Source organism: Tasmannia lanceolata, unplaced genomic scaffold, assembly GCF_043159265.1.
Source record: "Tasmannia lanceolata isolate RefF3 unplaced genomic scaffold, GAP_Taslan_0.1 ptg000020l, whole genome shotgun sequence".
NCBI classification, from domain to species: Eukaryota; Viridiplantae; Streptophyta; class Magnoliopsida; order Canellales; family Winteraceae; genus Tasmannia; species Tasmannia lanceolata.
The window spans coordinates 29,001,951-29,009,686 of NW_027518697.1; positions in this window are offsets into that span (position 1 = coordinate 29,001,951).

Consider the following 7,736-nt stretch of genomic DNA (forward strand, 5'->3'; position numbering starts at 1 on the left):
AATTTGAAATTGATATGCTATAAGTTACTGTGTTAATCTATGAACTGATTTGAATATTGAGAAATCAGAACTTGATATCAAATCTTAATGACAATTCATGAACATTTTCCAGTAAGCTATAGTCATCTATATCTCTATTCTGTGAAAGTTTGGATTAATTTGAAATTGATATGCTATAAGTTACTGTGGTAACCTATGAACTCATTTAAATTTTAAAAAATCAGAGATTGATATAAGATTTTAATGAAAATTCATGAAATGTTCCAGTAAGCCACAATTATCCATATCTTGTTACTGGAAAAGTTTCTGTGTAATCCTAACAATCTGGTCTTAATGTTAATAAATCATAATTTAATAGCAAATCAACACAAAAGTCTGTAAAAACCTCCAACAAATCTTAACTTTACATCATGAATTTAATCTCCAACTTGTTTGAAGTAGAAACCTTAGGGTTCATAGATCTCCCATGTAAATTCACTATACCGCAATAGTCTAACTGCCGATATCGCAACCAGAATCGTATACTAATTGCGATTATTCCTGCATAATTGGAGTGCGTAAATTATAGTATCATATTGGCTCCGATGTCCACTATCCACAGAAATCCTGAGAAACATGCCAGGCAATAAGATACTACAACTTACGTGCTAAATTATATAAGGGTTGAGAGCACGATTCCCATCCATGGTTGCGATTCGAGGCTGAAACTGGCAAACCATATAACCTTTGGTATCCCTTAGATATTTAGGAATCGAAAATCCTTGAAAATAAAAAATCAGTCAATCTAAAAATCACCAATATCAACAAATTGAATTAACTTAATCAAAGTCTTAGGAGTCGTTGGATTGCGGTCTCCTATCGTAGGAACATTTTCGGGCCCCTTAGGAACACTTATGGCACATTGTGTCCTAGGTTTTAGGGAGTCATAGAGTTAGGAGTCTAGCCTCATCACGTCCGTTTGCTATGGATAGCAACCGTGCCATAGATCTAGTTACACTAGTCACCCAATTTTTTTCTAGGACAAACCTGGTTACCTAGGATGTAGGTTATCCTGCATTAGTCTAAGGGACGACTTGCACTTAGATAGGACCATATAGCATCTTAGATGAAGTCCTAGGATAATAAAATCTTCAACTTGAATTAAATAATTTCTCTTAAACTGTTAAAACAACAATCTAGTCTAGATCGGTGTCCTAGATGAGTAGGCATAAGTAGCTTAGTTCAGGTGCACCGAACTACGATCAACTCTGATTCAGTGAGGCTGGGATACATTGGCAACTTGGATACTTGAGTGGCATACCAGGCCCGAGTCGGCTCCACACATAAGTGGTGGGGTTTTGTACATTAATCCATAAATTAAAAGTAATTAAATCATTTTGGAATTATATTAAAATTAGATTTTAAGATGCATGTCACGTAGTTCGCACTTAAATAAAGTTAAATGAGCAATTTAAAAGAAATTCAAGAGAGTTAACTTTTATAATCGAAGACCGGATTATCGGGCGAGGATGGTGCATGTGGTGGTAACTCCCCATACCTTCCATTCTCGTAACCAGGTAACGAGTCTAGATTTCTAGTTATTTATGGGTCCTAGATCCCTCATCTAGGTGGCGACTCTGTCATTCTCCTTAGTGTGAAATTCAGATTCCTTTAGTAATCCAAAGTTCACGGAAAGGATGAATTAAATCACACCTTGCTAGGCTCGGCAGCTTACCCCTGCCTTTGTGGGTACTGGGTTGCACGTTTGTTTGCACCCTATGGCTTGGTTGTTGCCGGCTTGGTTGGGTAATTAATAATAATAATAAAAAGCACACGCCAATCGCGTGGGTACAAGAGACCAAGAGAGTATGGCGCATCGTGTGCTCGCGACACTCTAGTGGGATCAGGTCCCACAGACTGGCGACTCTGCTGGGGACCACCTAACTTCATTAAAGCTTAAAAGGATAACTCGTTTGAATTTATTTTAGTTGGCTAACGAAAACTCTATCTTTTATATGTTTGGTAGATTAGTTTATTTGTCTTGCTTTATTTTCTCATCACATCATACTCGAACTTAATCTAACAAAATCTGAAGACATCATAGATTGCGCAAACATATTACACACACTTACATCACTTGCATCTAAACCTCTGCATCTCACATGCACACATGCCCTTTTAGGAACCCGGAGTGCTGTCTAGCATGGTTGACTGAGATTTGATCACCTGGTGCCTCTGTGCTAGAGAAGCATTCCACCCTTAGCCTAGTACCTTTATTCTGGGTAAACAGATTCTTTGGTTCACGTACTGATACAGCGGACATTGGTATAGTATATCGAATACGGATTCGCGTTAAGGGAACTCTTGGCCTTACCCCTAGATTAACCCACACATGCATATAGTATACAAACACACATGCATCATGTCTGTGAGCCTAGCTTAGGATATCCTACCCATTTGTGTCTAGATTTGGTTGTAGTCCATCTTCCAATGACTACGATCGGTCCTTAGGTACACTAACCAAGTCTAGAGTCAAGATCCTATCAGGATTAGGGTTTGATGCCTTTAGGTAACACTGTTAAAATGTACGAAGATTAAAAAACTTTCCCTTTGGGATTAGGATATAAATCTCATCTTTCCTAAGATCTCATAGGATTAGTCTATTCTTGATCTATCCGTTGAAAGCAATCCTATGCAATCTCATTTAATCTTGTGATCGTGTGTCTTTCATTCTTCTATCATACGATTCAATCATAACTTCATACCAATCTCACCATCCCCTAACTGGCAGGAACTGAGTCTCACGATCTCTCGATTATACAATCTCAAGATCTGATCATACCTGGTCCAGATGATCCAACCTTGTTTATATTTTTTATATCATTGGTCTATTCTTACTCTAGGGGTAACCTGTTATAAGATTATTTCAATAAGTCCCTCAGAGTCCATTCCCATGACCTTAAACTAGGGGCATTCCCTAGTGCATTCGTGTCGCCATCATCATGTCTCAGTCCTTCCTTTGATGTAATAGCTTTTTTCATTAAATAAGACCTCAGTTCCAATGGCTCTTTTGTGCTTATTTCTCCACATGCTTCTGATCTTGATAGCAATAAAAGCAAAACTCCCTTCTCATGATTTTATGATGCTGTCGCATTTTCTCTAAACTACCAATAACTTGTAATCTTGATCCTTCCTTTTGATTTACAGGCATCATGTCTACTTGCAAAATTTTAGATTGGATCTGTGGTACGTTAAAGGAATCACACATCTATGCTGTAAGTGAGGAGGAGAAAAATTTCCTCGGTTACGTAGCCACCATCAAGCTCGATTAGGAGTTACTCTATGCCGCATCAGAGTGTTGGGACTCCAATCATCATGTCTTTCGTTTCGGCGATCGGGAAATGTGTCCTACCTTTGAAAAATGGTGTGCCTTGTTGGAATACCCTCTAGGTGGCCCTCTGGTGAAGCCATCTTGCGTACTTGATTATCGTCCTTTATTCCTACGCTTGATGAATAATCCGGATGAATCCATGGACTCTTTCGTAAAAGGTCAAGAAGTGTCTATGCAAGAACTGATCGACATTTATCCTCCTGTTGGACACTGCAGCCAGGTCGATGTTCAAAAAACCCGACGTCGCGCTCTGACATTCTGATCTTTCGCTGGGTTCCTCACTGTCAAACCTTCTCGCTTCGCGTTAGCTGTTCTTTTAGATCTCGTTGATCAAATGGATCGTGGCTCCAATCCAATTCCTACTATACTTGCAGAAACCTTCAATGGATTGGATGATATGGCTCGCCTTTGTGCTAGCTCAGATCCAGGTCGTTATGTTCGCTCTTTCAATGGGTCCTTCTCAGGATGTCCTGCATTACTCCAGGTGTAGTTGTGTCATAAGCTGAAGATCGCAGCTCCTGTCCATTTTGATCACACATTGTATATCTTTAACGAGTGGCGTCATGATGTTTCCTTTGATCACAAAAATGGTTGGATTGACTGGTTAAATTCTCGCCAACAAGATCAGATTCGTTGGTAAATTCCTAGAATTCAAGAAGTTATCTTCAGCACTGGAGAGGTCAACTACGTTCGCCTTCTTGGTCTCAAAAAGACTTCCTTTTATGTTCCTGCCAGGATTCTACGTTAGTATGGAGGGAGCAATCTGTGGTACCTCCCCTTCGTCACTTCTATCCACCAGAAGATCTCAAGCCTAAGATTGTCAGAGCCGTTTCATCTGCTTGGGATACCAGAGTTATCAGGCCTCTATAAGAATCGATTGAAGAAGATTGTCGCCCGAAGAAAAAATCTAGGAAGAATGTCTAGGCTTATTTTTATTCTTGTCAGTTTATCTGTGATTTAATAAGAATGAACCATGTACTCAAGCTTTAATGATTGATCAATAAAGTTCATCTTTCTCTCTCATTATCTTCGTCTATGTGTGTATCATTGTCTACTTTCTTCTGTGATTTTAAAATATGTCTTTCAAATATTTCAGGGAAGTAACACCATAGCTAAGCCTACTACTCCTTGGGTTCAGATTTCTTCACGATTGGAGAGGAAATCTATCTCTCCATCACCTTCTTTTTCATTCTCATCCTCACCAATGGCATAAAACCAAGATAATCCTCCACCCGTTGCCGTTACTAATACTCTCGCCTTAATTCTCCAGCAACTTCAAGAGCTCAAAGAGGAGAACCGAGTTATCAAGGTCCAACTTTCTAAGAGGTTGGGGGCATCGCCTTCCAGTTCTAAAGGTAAAGAACCCATGCACCATACAGCTACTTCTGCGGCACCTGTCCAGCCAATGTTCATCCCTGTCCATAATAAAACAGAACAGGAGCTGGAAAAAGAGCAGTACAATGAAAATCATAGTAAACCTTCTCAGTCAGTGCTTGTGGGAGCCAGATCCCGCGAGAGGGGCGTGGGGCGCGAGCCGCCGCGCGCTCTCTTGGTCTCTAGTACTCACGCGATTGGCGTGTGCTTCTTAGTGTTGATTTAGATTCGTCTTTTATGTGAACTTGGGATCACTAAGGCAATCCGAATTCCACATAAAAGAGACTGACAGAGTCGCCACCTAGATGTGGGATCTAGGACCCGTAATTAACCAGAAATCTAGACTCGCTACCTGGTTACAAGAATGGAAGGTATGGGGATTTATCCACCACATGCACCATTCCTGCCCGATAATCGGTCTTCGATTCCAAAAGCTAACTCTTTTAAATTTATTTTAAATGGCTCATTCAACTCTATGTTAATATGTTATCTACGGGACATGCATCCTATGATTTAATTTCAATGTGAATCCTAAATGTGTATTTTGATTTCTTGATTTGTCTGGATTCAATCTAAGTGCAAGTTCTCCTAAGATTCTAATCTCATGGAAGATCCTAAGTGATTTAATTAAGAATTTAGAATAAAATTAAAATACAAAACACCACAATTTGTTGTGGTGCCGACTCGCGGTTGGTATGCCATCTGACATCCAAGCTGCCTACGTACCCAAGCCTCACTGGGATCAGAGTCGACGTAGTTCGGTGCACCTAAGCTAAGCTACATATGCCTAACTCAACTAGGACACCGACTTAGACGGATTTGACTGTTTCAACAGTTTTAAGAGGAATTATTTAATTCAAGTTGAGGATTTTATTATCTTAGGATTTCATCTAAGATGCTATATGATTCTTATCTGAATGCAAGTTGTCCCTTAGACTAATGCAGGTTTTGCCTACATCCTAGTTTACTAGGCTTGTCCTAGGGAAAGATCGGGTGACTAGTGTAACTAGACCTATGGTACGGTTGCTATTCATAGCAAGCGTCCGTGATGAGGCTGGACTCCTAACTCTAGGACTCCCTAAAACCTAGGACACGGCACGACACCAGTGTTCCTAAATTGGGCTCTAATGGTTCTTAGATTGGAAACCATAATCCAATGGTTCCGAAAGACACAAGATAAATCGATTTAAGTTCTCGAGGTTAATGAGTTTCAGATTTCGAAGATTTTCAGTTTCTAGACATTTAAGGATTACCAATGGTTCTAGGGTTCACCAATTTCGGCCTTGAATGGCATCCAAAGGAGGGAATCGTGCGCTCTTTCCTTGTGCAATTTAATACTTAGGTTATAGCATCTTATTGCCTGGCAGAATCTCAGGATTTCCGTGGACACTAACCTCGGAGCCAACAACATGCTATAACTTAAATATTCAAATTGTCAAAGATCAAGTTGCAATTGGGATACGATTATGGATGCACGGGCCATTTTTCCAGGAAAATCTAAAGATCCTAAAATTTCTGTTTCAATGGATTAAGGAGTGAACATGTGACAGAATTTTAAAGTTCTTTAGGAATTTTTATATGATTTTCAATTAATTTCGAATTTTCCATGGATTTTATCAATTTTAAGCATATGAGCGGTTTTACAAGTGAAATTGTTGCAAATAAATTCGAAATGATTTGAAATTTCTACAGCAGCAAGATGAAAATGTATGTAGCTTACAGGATGAGTTTTGCATATTTTTATATTAAATTCACATTTAATCTTGATTAAACCATTAAATGTCCAGATTGCACAATTAACACATAAACTAGTAGAAATATAACTCTAAATTCTATGAAATTTCTACAGAAATACTATATGAATCAAAATAGCATGCAGTGAGATTTTCATGAATTTTAGAAATTATTTACTACCAATTTCGGATTTTACAATTTCCAGACCAGATTATAAATTAACACTACATCCCATATTAAAACAGATCCAAATCACACGAAACTTTTACAGTAACAAGTAATATGGAAGATAAGACTACTGTAAAAATTTTATGAATTTTAATGATGATCTGATGTTAGTAAAAATTCTCCTAAAATCTGATAAGTTTCAAAGAAAATATTAAATAATATACCAAATAAACTCCACAAATCTTTACAAATTCATGGTAAAATGAATCAGTAACATATTATTTTCCCACGAAATTTCATTAATTGTAGAATCTGTTTGGTATATAATTTAATTTTTCTTCGTCAAAAGATGTTTTTTGAAGAGTTTTCCATTTTTAAAACACAATTTGCGGAAAAAATCAGAAAAATTCGGAAAAATACAGAAATATTTTGAGAACAATGCACCTACCTGTGGTGAAGATCTCCGCCCAATCCAAAAAATATAAAAAATCCTGCCGCCGCCGATCCGCTCCGCCGTCTTTCGCTTTCTCTGGAGTGTTTAGAGGGAGTGATTGAGGGAGTGAAGAGATAATGGAAGAAGAATATTAGGGAGAGGGATGGAAGAATATATTGAGGAAAGGGATTGGAGGGAGTGATTAGAAGAGATAATGGAAGAGAAAGAGATAATGGAAGATAAATTTCTTTTTTTTTCCTTTTCTCTTATGGATGGGAAGGGAGATATATATAGGGAGAGAAAGAGAGAGAGAGAGATATGTTGGTGGAGAGCTCATCATGTTGTCCCTCTTAGTGGAGAATCCATCATTATTGTTCTTAGTGGAGGGCCCATCATGTTTCTTAGTGGAAAGTCCATCATTATTGCTCTTAGTGGAGGGCCCATCATGTTTCTTAGTGGAGAGTCCATCATTATTGCTCTTAGTGGAGGGCCCATCATGTTTCTTAGTGGAGAGTCCATCATTATTGCTCTTAGTGGAGGGCCCATCATGTTTCTTAGTGGAGAGTCCATCATTATTGCTCTTAGTGGAGGGCCCATCATGTTTCTTAGTGGAGAGTCCATCATTATTGCTCTTAGTGGAGGGCCCATCATGTTTCT